The sequence below is a fragment of the Oncorhynchus gorbuscha genome, linkage group LG10, assembly GCF_021184085.1.
Source record: "Oncorhynchus gorbuscha isolate QuinsamMale2020 ecotype Even-year linkage group LG10, OgorEven_v1.0, whole genome shotgun sequence".
Taxonomy (NCBI): Eukaryota; Metazoa; Chordata; class Actinopteri; order Salmoniformes; family Salmonidae; genus Oncorhynchus; species Oncorhynchus gorbuscha.
The window spans coordinates 51,913,588-51,929,527 of NC_060182.1; positions in this window are offsets into that span (position 1 = coordinate 51,913,588).

The window sequence follows — 15,940 nt, forward strand, 5'->3', positions numbered from 1 at the left end:
GCCATGAGAAATTCTTGTGGTATTTCTTATCAAATAGGAAGGGCAAGTCAGTGGAGCATATCGACAGTTAAAACATATAAGGGGACCGATATTGATGCAACACGACCACCCATGCTACTGGAAATTTCCTACGGCATATTTGCCTCAGCAAATTGCTTGTTCCAATGGAGTTTATGTTCAATTATTGGGAGTAATTACCATAAAAGGGCATACAATTAAAATATAAAGAAGAACGGCTCAAAATGGGAATGGTTCTCGGATTCCCACGCTCCATGGTTAAGGATTTCGTAGGAGGGTCTTCTTGGCACCAAGATAGCACTTCAAATCCAAATCAAATCAAATCAAATTTTAAGCAGATGTTAATGCGAGTGTAGCGAAATGCTTGTGCTTCTAGTTCCGACAATGCAGTAATAACCAACAAGTAATCTAACTAACAATTCCAAAACTACTGTCTTATACACAGTGTAAGGGGATAAAGAATATGTACATAAAGATCTATGAATGAGTGATGGTACAGAGCAGCATAGGCAAGATACAGTAGATGGTATCGAGTACAGTATATACATATGAGATGAGTATGTAAACAAAGTGTCATAGTTAAAGTGGCTAGTGAAACATGTATTACATAAGGATGCAGTAGATGATATAGAGTACAGTATATACGTATGCATATGAGATGAATAATGTAGGGTATGTAACATTATATAAGGTAGCATTGTTTCAAGTGGCTAGTGATATATTTTACATAATTTCCCATCAATTCCCATTATTTAAGTGGCTGGAGTGTCAGTGTCAGTGTGTTGGCAGCAGCGACTCAATGTTAGTGGTGGCTGGTTAACAGTCTGATGGCCTTGAGATAGAAGCTGTGTTTCAGTCTCTAGGTCCCAGCTTTGATGCACCTGTACTGACCTCGCCTTCTGGATGATAGCGGGGTGAACAGGCAGTGGCTCGGGTGGTTGTTGTCCTTGATGATCTTTATGGCCTTCCTGTAACATCGGGTGGTGTAGGTGTCCTGGAGGGCAGGTAGTTTGCCCCCGGTGATGCGTTGTGCAGACCTCACTACCCTCTGGAGAGCCTTACGGTTGTGGGTGGAGCAGTTGCCGTACCAGGCGGTGATACAGCCCGCCAGGATGCTCTCGATTGTGCATCTGTAGAAGTTTGTGAGTGCTTTTGGTGACAAGCCAAATTTCTTCAGCCTCCTGAGGTTGAAGAGGCGCTGCTGCGACTTCTTCACAATGCTGTCTGTGTGAGTGGACCAATTCAGTTTGTCTGTGATGTGTATGCCGAGGAACTTAAAACTTGCTACCCTCTCCACTACTGTTCCATCGATGTGGATAGGGGGGTGTTCCCTCTGCTGTTTCCTGAAGTCCACAATCATCTCCTTAGTTTTGTTGACGTTGAGTGTGAGGTTATTTTCCTGACACCACACTCCGAGGGCCCTCACCTTCTCCCTGTAGGCCGTCTCGTTGTTGTTGGTAATCAAGCCTACCACTGTTGTGTCGTCCGCAAACTTGATGATTGAGTTGGAGGCGTGCGTGGCCACGCAGTCGTGGGTGAACAGGGAGTACAGGAGAGGGCTCAGAACGCACCCTTGTGGGGCCCCAGTGTTGAGGATCAGCGAGGTGGAGATGTTGTTGCCTACCCTCACCACCTGGGGGCGGCCCGTCAGGAAGTCCAGTACCCAGTTGCACAGGGCGGGGTCGAGACCCAGGGTCTCGAGCTTGATGATGAGCTTGGAGGGTACTATGGTGTTGAATGCCGAGCTGTAGTCGATGAACAGCATTCTCACATAGGTATTCCTCTTGTCCAGATGGGTTAGGGCAGTGTGCAGTGTAGTTGAGATTGCATCGTCTGTGGACCTATTTGGGCGGTAAGCAAATTAGAGTGGGTCTAGGGTGTCAGGTAGGGTGGAGGTGATATGGTCCTTGACTAGTCTCTCAAAGCACTTCATGATGACGGAAGTGAGTGCTACGGGGCGGTAGTCGTTTAGCTCAGTTACCTTAGCTTTCTTGGGAACAGGAACAATGGTGGCCCTCTTGAAGCATGTGGGAACAGCAGACTGGTATAGGGATTGATTGAATATGTCCGTAAACACACCAGCCAGCTGGTCTGCGCATGCTCTGAGGGCGCGGCTGGGGATGCCGTCTGGGCCTGCAGCCTTGCGAGGTTTAACACGTTTAAATGTCTTACTCACCTCGGCTGCAGTTAAGGAGAGTCTGCATGTTTCCGTTGCAGTCCGTGTCAGTGGCACTGTATTGTCCTCAAAGTGGGTAAGTCTGCCTGGGAGCAAGACATCCTGGTCCGTGACTGGGCTGGTTTTCTTCTTGTAGTCCGTGATTGACTGTTGACCCTGCCACATGCCTCTTGTGTCTGAGCCGTTGAATTGAGATTCTACTTTGTCTCTGTACTGACGCTTAGCTTGTTTGATAGCCTTGCGGAGGGAATAGCTGCACTGTTTGTATTCGGTCATGTTACCAGTCACCTTGCCCTGATTAAAAGCAGTGGTTCGCGCTTTCAGTTTCACGCGAATGCTGCCATCAATCCACGGTTTCTGGTTAGGGAATGTTTTAATCGTTGCTATGGGAACGACATCTTCAACGCACATTCTAATGAACTCGCACACCGAATCAGCGTATTCGTCAATGTTGTTATCTGACGCAATACGAAACATATCCCAGTCCACGTGATGGAAGCAGTCTTGGAGTGTGGAGTCAGCTTGGTCGGACCAGCGTTGGACAGACCTCAGCGTGGGAGCTTCTTTTTTTAGTTTCTGTCTGTAGGCAGGGATCAACAAAATGGAGTCAGCTTTTTCAAAAGGAGGGTGGGGCAGGGCCTTATATCCGTCGCGGAAGTTAGTGTAACAATGATCCAAGGTTTTTCCATCCCTGGTTGCGCAATCGATATGCTGATAAAATTTAGGGAGTCTTGTTTTCAGATTAGCCTTGTTAAAATCCCCAGCTACAATGAATGCAGCCTCCGGATAAATGGATTCCAGTTTGCAAAGAGTCAAATAAAGTTTGTTCAATGCCATCGATGTGTCTGCTTGGGGGGGATATATACGGCTGTAATTATAATTGAAGAGAATTCTCTTGGTAGATAATATGGTCGACATTTGATTGTGAGGAATTCTAAATCAGGTAAACAGAAGGATTTGAGTTTCTTTCATCACACCATGTCTCGTTAGCCATAAGGCATACGCCCCCGCCCCTCTTCTTACCAGAAAGATGTTTGTTTCTGTCGGCGCGATGCGTGGAGAAACCCGCTGGCTGCACCGCCTCCGATAGCGTCTCTCCAGTGAGCTATGTTTCCGTGAAGCAAAGAACGTTACAGTCTCTGATGTCCCTCTGGAATGCTACCCTTGCTCAGATTTCGTCAACCTTGTTGTCAAGAGACTGGACTTTGGCGAGAAGAATGCTAGGGAGTGGTGCACGATGTGCCCGTCTCCAGAGTCTGACCAGAAGACCGCCTCGTTTCCCTCTTTTTCAGAGTCGTTTTTTTGGGTCGCCGCATGGGATCCATTCTGTTGTCCTGTTTGAAAGGCAGAACACAGGATCCGTGTCGCGAAAATCATATTCTTGGTCGTACAGTTGACGCTGATCTTATATTCAGTAGTTCTTCTCGACTGTATGTAATGAAACCTAAGATGACCTGGGGTACTAATGTAAGAAATAACACGTAAAAAAAAACCTGCATAGTTTCCTAGGAACGCGAAGCGAGGCGGCCATCTCTGTCGGCACCGGAAGTGCCTGGGTAACACTTTATAATAAAGTTTGCTCATAATATTTTATTAATCATCTCCCACATTCACACATGTATAAACAACTTTCAGATTATGTATTAACGATTCATAAGATCATTCATAAGATGCTTAATAAATCCTTAGTAAAGTTTTTTTGCTGTCCCTAATCTAAAGTGAGGGCTATTTATACTGACATCACATGCCATTGGTAGATGCTCCAGCAGTAGCCTGATTCTCCTTACGGTCTCAAAATAATCTAGAACATATCAATGGTAAAATAATATGCACAGAACACATGATGTTTAAGAATATGCACACAATACAGGATGTTACCAGTGCCTGAATTTATGTGTTTGAGATGGACTAAATAGGTGGCGGTAGTCATTTTGGTTTCCAATACTTCCAATATCTTTAGGTGCCTGCTGTACTCATACTTTTTTAAAGCCAATATTCTAGAAGAGGTGCCAGTACTCAGGAAGTATAACATTTGAGGTGTGTTCTTGTCCAATTCTAGCACTGGTTGTACCTAACAAGATGGAGAAGAGAGAATATACCTTATGGTCAACCACCAGACAGGGTGAGGAATAAAGAAGAATTGCAAACTAGCATCCGAATTACATCTATCATTGTCCTTGTCTGTCGTTTTCTCTCTTCTTTCCTCTCTCAAAGGATAAGGAAATAATCTCTCTCTCTCTCTCTCTCTCTCTCTCTCTCTCTCTCTCTCTCTCTCTCTCTCTCTCTCTCTCTGCGTCTCTTTCTTTCTCTATCTCTCTATGCGTCTCTCTCCGTCTCTCTCTGCGTCTCTCTCTCTCTGCGTCTCTCTCTCTCTCTCTCTCTCTCTCTCTCTCTCTCTTTCTCTATCTCTCTCTGCGTCTCTCTCCGTCTCTCTCTGCGTCTCTCTCTCTCTCCGTCTCTCTCTCGCTGCGTCTCTCTCTCTGTGTCTCTCTCTGCGTCTCTTTCTCTCTGCGTCTCTCTCTGCGTCTCTCTGTCTCTCTCTGCGTCCCTCTCTGCGTCCCTCTCTGCGTCTCTCTCTGCGTCTCTCTCTGCGTCTCTCTCTGCCTCTCTCTCCCTCTCTCTCTCTCTCTGCGTCTCTCTCTCTCTCTCTCTCTCTCTCTCATCTCTCTCTCTCTCTCTCGTCTCTCTCTCTCTGTGTCTCTCTCTCTCTGTCTCTCTCTCTCTCTCTCTCTCGTCTCTCTCTCTCTCTCTCTCTCTGTCTCTCTCTGCGTCTCTCTCTGCGTCTCTCTGCGTCCCTCTCTCTCGCTGCATCTCTCTCTCTCTGCGTCTCTCTCTCTCTGCGTCTCTCTCTCTCTCTCGGCATCTCTCTCTCTGCATCTCTCTCTGCGTCTCTCTCTCTCTCTCTGCGTCTCTCTCTCTCTCTGCGTCTCTCTCTCTCTCTCTCTCGTCTCTCTCTCTCTCTCTCTCTCTCTCTCTCTCTCTCTCTCTCTCTCTCTCTCTCTCTCTCCCCTATCAATCTCACGCCTTGCCCCATATTTCTTGTGATTACAAATTACTGTTTAATAGCTCCCACATGCACTCATGCATATCACTTGAGTGGAGAGTTAAGAGAGGATCTGCCAAGGATACCATGTGTCCTGTGTGGGATAGCAGGCCTCATCAACAAAACCTCACAACATGCACACACTGTTGTAGACACACACATGCACAAGCACACACCAAACCACCCACCCAAACAACCACCCACACACGTTTGTTTTACTATCCTTGTGGGGACCAAACAATGTATTCCATTCAAAATCCAATTTTCCCTAACCCCAACCCTAACCCGTTAAACTAACCCTAACATTAACCCTAAACCCTAACCTTAACCCTAAACCCCTAACCCTAATTGTAATCATAACCGTAAACCTTACCCCTAAGCCTAAAACAGTATTTTTCCTTGTGGCGACTGGCGAATTGTCCCCACTTGTCCGAATGTTCCTTGTTTTAATATCTTGGTGAGGATAGTAAAACCAAAAACACACACACAACACACGCACTCATGTGTGCACACACACACACATTTTCTCACACAGGGACATTTACCTCTGGCCTGCTAATGATGGCTGTAATCACTGTTAAAAGCCTGGCCTTGCCATCTGCTCAATCGACAACAACTATTCCGGTCAAGGACTTTAGCAGAACCTTTGGTGAAATTTCAACGAAATGACGGCTAGACTGTCTTTGACGGGAACAACAAGGCAGCATTAAGCAGCCACATGTCTGGTTTTGATATCAGTCCCCTGGTGTTATTTCGAACAGATTTTGACCTTTCTACAGTGGGAGGCGAAACTTGACAGAGGGTTAGGAAACTGCTATGTAAGAGCTGGCACATGGCTACGGTTAGGGTTCAATTTGCCCATTAGTCTTTCAAAAGTTCTTTAAGCTCTGTCAAATTGGTTGTTGATAATTGCTAAACAACCATTAAATCAGGTCATGCTATAGATTTTCAAGTTGATTTAAGTCAAAACAGTAACTCGGCCACTCAGGAACATACACTGTCTTCAGCGTAGATTTGGCCTTGTGTTTTAGGTTACTGTCCTGCTGAAAATGGAATTCATTCATCTTCCAGTGTCTGGTGGAAAGCAGACCAGATTTTCCTTTAGAATGTTGCCTGTGCTTAGCTCCATCCAAATATAGCACTTTGTATGCAGTATTTTTGCAAACAGGACAAATGTTTTGGAATATTTTTTTTCTGTACAGGCTTCCTTCTTTCCACTCTGTCAAGTAGGTCAGTATTGTAAGGTAACTACAATGTTGTTGATTCATCTTCAGCTTTTCATCCTCACTTCTATGACAGATATTAAACTTTGCAAACTCTGATTTCACCATGGCCTTATGGTGAAATCCCTGAGTGGTTTCCATCCTCTCTTGCAACTGAGTTAGGAAGGACACCTGTATCTTCGTAGTGACCATCCAAAGTGTAATTAATAACTTCACCATACTCAAATTGATATTCTATTATATTTTTACCCATCTGTCAATATGTACCCTTCTTTGCGAGGCAGTGGAAAACCTCCCTGGTCTTTGTGGTTGAATCTGTGTTTGAAATGTACTGCTCGACTGAGCAGTTACTTGTATGTGTGGGGTACAGAGATCAGGTAGTCATTCAAAAATCATGTTAAACACTATTATTGCACACAGAGTGAGTCCATGCAACTTATTATGTGACTTGTTAAGCAATTGTTTACTCCTGCACTTATTTAGGCTTGCCATAACAAAAGGGTTGAATTCGTGTTGACTCAAGACATTCCAGCTTTTAATTTTCAATTCATTTGGACAAATTTCCAAAAACATAATTCAACTTAGACATTATGAGGTATTGTGTCTAGGCCAGTGACAAAACAAATCTCAATTTAATCCATTTAAAATTCAGGCTGTAACATAAAAATGTTGAAAATGTCAAGCGGTGTGAATACTTTCTGAAAGCACTGTATATGTATACAATGGTGTGTATAGACAGTATGGACAGTATATGAATAGAAAAGCAGTAGTTATATAGGATGAGCCTTGACGAAAATACAGTACATACTGTACATATGAAGTGGGAAAAACAGCATGTAAACATGATTAAAGTGACCATTGTTCAATGACTATGTAAATAGGGCAGCAATCTCTAAGGTGCAGGGTAGAGTACCGGATGATAGCCAGCTAGTAACACTGACTAAGGTTCAGGGCAGGGTTCTGGGTAGAAGCCAGCTTGTGGTGACTATTTAACAGTCTGATGGCCTGCAGATCGAAGCAGTTTTTCAGTCTCTCGGTCCCAGGTTTGATGCACCTGTACTGTGGTAGCGGGGTGAACAGGCCGTGGCTCGGGTGACTGAGGTCCTTGATGATGTTTTTGGTCTTCCCGTGACACTGGGTGCTGTAGATGTCCTGAAGGGCAGGCAGTGTGCCCCCTAGTGAAGTGTTGGGCTGACCGCACCAGCCTCTGGAGAGCCCTGTGGTTGCGGATGGTGTAATTACCCTAGAGGCGGTGATACTGTCCGACAAGATGCTCTCAATGGTGCATCTGTGGAAGTTTGTGAGGGTCTTAGGGGCTTCAGCCTCCTGAGGTTTAAAAGGCACTGTTGCGCCTTCACCACACTGTCTGTGTGAATGGTCCATTTCAGGTTGTCAATGCACACTGAGGAACTTTAAGCTTTTCACCAACTCCACTGCGGCCCCATGGACATCTTGAAGCAAGGGGGACAACAGACTGGGATAGAAAACGTTTGAATATGTCCGTAAAACACTCCAGCCTGCTGGTCTGCACATGCTCTGAGGTAGATTATGGTATGCCGCCTGGGCATCGCAAGCCGTGTTCCCTCAGCCATACAGTGCATTCGGAAAGTATTCAGTCCCCTTTACTTTTTCCACATTTTGTTACATTACAGCCTTATTCTATTTACTTAATTTGAACTTTTTCTCCCCAAGGGAGGTGACCAAGAACCCGATCGTTCTGTGGAGACTGGAGAATCTTCAGAGAAGGACAACCATCTCTGCAGCACTCCACCAATCAGGCCTTTATGGTAGAGTGGCCAGACAGAAGCCACTCCTCCATAAAAGGCACATGACAGCCCACTTGGAGTTTTCCAAAAGACACTTAGACTCTCAGACCATGAGAAACAAGACTCTCTGGTCTGATGAAACCAAGATTGAACTATTTGGCCTGAATGCCATGTGGAAACACTCCCCAAATACAGGTGTGCAGGGTCATTGTAGGGTCATACTCAAGAAGACTCGAGGCTGTGATCACTGCCAAAGGTGCTTCAAAAAAGTACTGAGTAAAGGGTCTGAATACTTATGTAAATTAGATATTTTAGTTTGTTGTTTTAATACAATTTGCAAAAATATCTAATAGCCTGTTTTTGCTTTGTCATTATCAACTATCAGTGTGTAGATTGATGACGGGGAAAAAAACGATTTAATCCATTTTAGAATAAAGCTATAACGTAACAAAATGTGGAAAAAGTCAAGGGGTTTGAATAGTTTCAGAAGGCAGTGTATTTTCTCTCAACCCATGTTCCCCGGGCCTCATGTTCCCTCAACCCCATGTTCCCTCAACCCCATGTTCCCTCAGTACCCACTGAACCAATTTCACAAATGCTTATTGTCCAAATAATTTGTATTGTACTCAAATTTGGAAGGAGATAATTAGAATAATACCCAGTGTGATTTGCAAGTATTCATTTTTACATAACATTTTGGTAATTTAGCAGGCACTTTTATCACATCATAGTGCCATCACACTTCTGACACCAATGCAGTACATTTGGGGTGACAGGTGGCCATTGTAGTTCAGGCAAGTGAATTACAAATGACAAAATACTCAAAAGTAATTGAAATACATATTTCAAAAACATGTAACAGAAATACTGTGTTTCTCAATATACATACTACCGTGCTCCACACTATAATGCTCAGAGTGCATTCGCCGACCACATTCTCTTCAGTACGTTCTTGTGAGGACGAGAGTGTGGAGAATGCATAAAACAATACATTTGAGAACCACTCGCACTCCCCCTACTGTATTACCTCACGCTTCACCTCCCCATTCACTGAACCTTCTTCCAGCCAGGACAATGGCAACAATAGATGAAACAAGATATACATAAAGCAAAGGTTTTACTTCATAATTATCAGCTTGATATGTGAATTGTAACAATATAGCCAGCCAGCTAGTTAAACAGACATAAAATGCCTAAGCAGTTATGCAAGGTATGGTAGATATACATTTTTCGAGGGTAGCTACAAATTCTTTGTGGCTAGCTAGCTAGCCAGTTAGCCCTATTGACATGTCTTATCCATTCACTGAACCGTCTTCCAGCCAAGACAACAATGGCAATAGAGACAAAATAAGATATACACAAAGCAAACATTTTACTTCATAACTATCAGCTATTTTTATGTGAAATGCAATAATGTAACTAACCAGGCATAAAGGACCTAAAACTAAAATTATGCAAGATATATGTCAATTATTTGTGGCTATCTGGCTAGCTAACAGTACTAGTAGCTAGCCAGTTAGCCCTATTTACTTATTATGGACTTGCGATATATGGTACGTAGGCAGGTAAACATGACAAAATTAACACAGTATGTATTTATTAACGTATCAAGATAAAACATTGTAGTCAGGCAACATATGAGATGGGGCGGCAGGTAACCTAGTGGTTAGAGCATTGGACTAGTAACTGAAAGGTTGCTAGATCAAATCCCTGAGCTGACAAGGTAAACAAAAATCTGTCGTTCTGCCCCTGAACAAGGCAGTTAACCCACTGTTCCTAGGCTGTCATTGAAAATAAGAATGTGTTCTTTAACTGACTTGCCTAGTTAAATAAAGGTCAAATAAAAATATATATAAAAAAAGATGTGAATAGGCAATGTTTCATTGCTGAAGTTGGAGAATATTTTCTCTCACTTCAGTTCAAATAATGAGGGACTGAGGGAACATAGGGCTGAGGGAACAGAGCTGAGGGAAATGAGGGAACATAGGGCCCAGGAAACATAGGGCTGAGGGAATATAGGTTGAGGGAACAAGGGGCCAAGGGAACATAGGGTTGAGGGAACATAGGGCCCAGGGAGCATAGGCCTGAGGGAACATAGGGCTGAGTGAATTGAGGGAACATGGGGCCCAGATAACGCAAGGCAGAGGGAACATACACATGGTCCCAAATATGTGTTAACACTCCCTTCCCCCTTCCATAACCACTGGCTCTCTAGAAGAGGTGGGAGTTAGAAGTCAATGACCACCATGTTAAATCTTAAATCCATTTTTGAAAACCAGTAAGGCAAGAGAGAAAGGAATGCTTTTCCACTCATGGAGTTCACAAAGAGTAATTCCAGCAACTAAGCAAGTACATGCTTAGAGGGCATGTCACATATCCAGTAATGATGACATATTGTATTTATTACATGTGTAATGGGATTTACACACAATAGTGATGTATCACATGTCCTTCCCATGTAAAATATACCCCAGATGCATAAAACATGGAGGTGAATTTCAATACTTATACCGCAATACCTCCTCATTGAGTCTGAGATAAGATTAGACTAATTTCAGTACAGAACTCCCCTCTCTCTCCCAGACATCTATCTCTCTGATAGCATCAGGTCTATGTGAAAATCATATCCCCTCACATTCCAAATATCCCTCCCTCAGGACCTTAGTCCCATTTCACGCAAGCACTTTCTCTTTTCTTAGACCATAAAGGGTGCGGCACGGGAACTAATGTGGGTTAGAGGGGGTAGATGTTGTTGTATTAATTTGGGAATTGCCCGAATTGTAACCTCTCCTCCCCTCTTGTCCCCTTTCCCTCTCCGCCTTTCCTCCAGAGAGGATGTCACTCTTCACCCACTGGTCCAGCTGCCTTATTAATGGCTAAAGTAAACAGATAACAATATGATTAACGTGCTGTTCATGCATTCATTCATGAATAAGAGATTGTCATGATGAATAATGCATGATGATTAAATAATTTTTCAACAGCACTAACTCATGTTAATGAACCCGATTGATAAACCCTTATTACAGAGTAACAGTACGTACCGCTTCCTCTTGTTCAGGAGATTATCACTCTTCCCCCGAGTGCTCCAGCTGTATTTTCTTGGGACGTGACACAATGTTTGTTTATCTGTCCAGATAGACCTCTCACCTGTATCCTTTCGGACAGAGTTTAACCTCCCCTCAAGAGACGGTACCAATTTAGAATCGTATACATCCCAAGACACAACATAGTCTTGAATCTTGCTTCTAATTTATGATGAGAGGAACAAGTAGCTCACTTTTCTTTAACAAACAAACCCTCAGGATAACATTCCACCAAGTACAAGCCTGAATTCTAAATGTTTTTATTTCCCTCACCCATCTACACACAATACGCCATAATGACAAAGTCAAAACATGTTTTTAGAAATGATTGCACATGTATTGAAATTGAAATACAGAAATCTCTCATTTACTTAAGTATTCACACCCCTGATTCAATACATGTTAGAATCACCTTTGGCAGTGATTACAGATGTGAGTCTTTCTGCGTAAGTCTCTAAGAGCTTTGCACACCGCATGTACCCTATGCCCTTGTCCAAAGATTTGGATAATAGGAAACATAGGGGAGAGAAGAGAAAGAGAGAGAGAGCCTGCAAACCATGCCAACATAGAAGAGCGCACTGGAGTCAGGGAGATTGTACCCTCCATGCCCAGATTTACCAGGATAGGATGACAAAGGGGGGAGGGGTGACTTTTCTCAAGGACACAGTAACACAGATACACATATGTAATCCAATATCTCAATCGATAGTCCATCCAAATGTTCAGAGTATATGTATTGTGCAAAACGTGAGCGGAGCGGGTGATCAGCCTTGTCTCGCACTACTTTCTTACAAAACATTAGCGACCATTACACCCCGTTACCATCAAAACATGTTGCGATTCTGGGATTTAATGCCAGAAAAAAGTTGTTTAGAAAGGAGTGGATGAACTTCAAAGGGCTGTAGTGACCCGACTACAGATGTGACTCGGCTTTGACATCGAAACTTGATCCCAGTTTTTCCGTCTATAGTGGTGACTCATATCAAATCAAATTGTCACATGCGCCGAATACAACAGGGGACCTTACAGTAAAATGCTTACTTGCAATGCCGTTTTAAGAAAATACAAAAAAATGAAGAAATAAAAGGAACAAATAATTAAAGAGCAACAGTACAATAACAATAGCGAGACTATATACAGGGGTTACCGGTACAGAGTCAATGTGTGGGAGCACTGGTTAGTCGTGGTAATAGAGGTAATATGTACATGTAGGTAGAGTTATTAAAGTGACTATGCATAGATAATAACAGAGAGTAGCAGCAGCATTGAAGAGGGGCGGGGGGGGGGGACAATGCAAATAGTCTGGGTAGCCATTTGATTAGATGTTCAGGAGTCTTATGGCTTGGGGGTAGAAGCTGTTTAGAAGCCTCTTGGACCTGGGCGCTCCAATACCGCTTTCCTTGCGGAAGCAGAGAGAACAGTCTATGACTAGGGTGGCTGGAGTCTTGGTGGTCCTGAATGGCAGGAAGCTTGGCCACCGTGATGTACTAGGCCTTACACTACACTCTGTAGTTCCTTGCAGTCGAAGGCCGAGCAGTTGCCATTACAGGCAGTGATGCAACCTCAGGATGCTCTCGATGGTGCAGCTGTAGAACCTTTTGAGGATTTGAGGACCCATGCCAAATATGTTCTCCTGAGGGGGAATAGGTTTTGTCATGCCCTCTTGGTGTGAATGGACCATGTTAGTTTGTTGGTGATAAGGAACTTGAAGCTCTCAACCTGCTCCACTGCAGCCCTGCCGATGAGAATGGGGGCGTGCTCGGTCCTCTTTTTCCTGTAGTCCATAATTAATCTCTTTTGTCTTGATCACATTGAGGGAGAGGTTGTTGTCCTTGCACCACACGGTCAGGTCTCTGACCTCCTCCCTGTAGGCTGTCTCGCCGTTGTCGGTGATCAGGCCTAACACTGTTGTGTCATCAGCAAACTTAATGATGGTGTTGGAGTCGTGCCTGGCTGGGCAGTCATGAGTGAACAGTCGAGCCCGTCAGGAAGTCCAGGATCCAGTTGCAGGGAGGTGTTTAGTCCCAGGGTCCTTAGCTTACTAATGAGCTTTGAAGGCACTATGGTGTTGAACGCAGAGCTGTAGTCAATGAATAGCATTCTCACATAGGTGTTCCTTTTGTCCAGGTGTGAAAGGGCAGTGTGGAGTGAAATAGAGACTGCATCACCTGTGGATGTGTTGGGGAGGTATGCAAATTGGAGTGGGTCTAGGGTTTCTGGGATAATGGTGTTGGTGTGAGCCATGACCAGCCTTTCAAAGCACTTCATGACTACAGATGTGAGTACTACAGGTCGGTAGTCATTTAGGCAGGTTACCTTAGTGTTCTTGGGCACATGGACTATGGTGGTCTGCTTGAAACATGTTGGTATTACAGACTCAGACAGGGAGAGGTTGAAAATGTCAGTGAAGAAACTTGCCAGTTGGTCAGCGCATGCTCAGAGTACACATCCTGGTAATCCATCTGGCCCTGCGGCTGATTGTTGACCTGTTTAAAGGTCTTCCTCACATCGGCTGCAGAGACAGTGATCACACAGTCGTCCGGAACAGCTGTTGCTCTCATGCATGTTTCAGTGTTACTTGCCTCGAAGCGAGCATACAAGTTATTTAGCTCGTCTGGTAGGCTCGTGTCACCGGGCAGCACTCGGCTGTGCTTCCCTTTGTAGTCTGTAATAGTTTGCAAGCCCTGCCACATCCGATGAGCGTCGGAGCCTGTGTAGTATGATTCAATCCGAGTACTGTATTGACTCTCGTCGGAGGGCATAGCAGGATTTCTCATAAGCTTCTGAGTTGGAGTCCCGCTCATTGAAAGTGGCAGCTTTACCCTTTAGCTTGGTTCGGATCTTGCCTGTAATCCATTGCTTCTGGTTGGGGTATGTACCACAAGTAAAGTCACTGTGGGGACGACGTCATCGATGCACTTATTGACAAAGCCAGCGACTGATGTGGTGCACTCCTCGGAAGAATCACTGAACCTATTCCAGTCTGTGCTAGCAAAACAGTTCTGTAGTTTAGCATCTGCTTCATCTGACTACTGGTGTCACTGGTGCTTCCTGCTTTAATTTTTGCTTGTAAGCAGGAATCAGGAGGATAAAATTATGGTCAGATTTGCCAAATGGAGGGCGAGGGAAAGCTTTGTGTGCAACTCTGTGTGTTTGTTTCCCTCTAGTTGCACATGTGGCATTTGGTCAAATGGATTTAAGTTTCCCTGCGTTAAAGTCCCCGGCCACTAGGAGTGCCGCCTCTGGATGAGCGTTTTCCTGTTCGCTTTTGGCAGTATACAACTCATTGAGTACAGTATTAGTGCCAACATCGGTCTGTGGTGGTATGTACTATAGACTGCTACGAAAAATACAGATGAAAACTCTCAATAGATAGAGTATCTCATGATAAGCTGTAGACCACACTACCTCAGATGAGCAACACCTTATAACTTCCTTAGATATCGTGCACCAGCTATCATTTACAAATATACATAGACCGTCACCCCTTGTCTTAGCAGAGGCTGTTGTACTATCCTGCCAATAGAGTGTATAACCCACCAGCTGTATATTCTTAATGTTGTTGTTCAGCCACGACTCGTTGAAACTTAAGCTATTACAGTTTTTAATGTCCCGTTGGTAGGATACACGTGCTTTTAGTTCATCCCATTTATTTTCCAGCGATTCTACATTGGCTAACAGTACAGATGGCAAAGGCAGATTAGCCACTTGACGCCAGATCCTCACAAGGTACCCCAATCTCCTTCCGCGAAATCTCCATCTCTTTTTCCTGCAAATGACTGGGATGAGGACCTGTTACGGTGTCTGAAGTAAATCCCTCCCGTCCGACTCATTAAAGAAAAACTCTTCATCCAATTCAAGGTGAGTAATCGCTGTTCTGATGTCCAGAAGCATTTTCGGCCATAAGAGACAGTAGCAGCAACATTATGTACAAAATAAGTTACAAACAATTAGAAAAAAAAATAGCATGGTTTGTTTAGAGGCAATAAAACGGCAGCCATCCTTTCCGGCGGCATTATATTAACTAGGCTATATCCTAGACAGTGTCAAAAATGTGTCCTAAATGGCAAGAGCCTTATGGGCCCTCGTCGAAAATACTACACTTTATAGGGAATACAAAATATATATTTTATTCATAAATCTTATTGGCATGACTTTGTTATATAATATTATTTACTTTATTTTTTATATCTTCTCATTTTTAAAGGTAAGAGTTCTTTGCAGAGTCTCTCTATTTTGGCAAATCACTGATTGTTTGAAGATGCAGCAAAACTAACATTGGTCTTCATTCTGTTATGTTATTATGTAAGTTATTGTGTTACGTTATGACTTTCCTCAGTAATTCTCCATTTGGGCAAAACCCTCATGCTTAGACCACCCACAGCGAACCTGGGCAGTGTTCTATCAACACAATGTAGAATGACATCAGAGTTGGCCAATCTACATTGTGTCTCTGACATACCTCTCATCACAACCACAGCATGAATCCATGCAATGTACTGTAAAATGTCATAGATAGGAATATGTTTTTACTGTGCGGCAAGCTTATCCTTTTCACTCCAAGTTCCACTCATCAAAGGGGCCTCAAATCTATCCCCTGGGAAACAGTACCTACTGTATGCAGACAA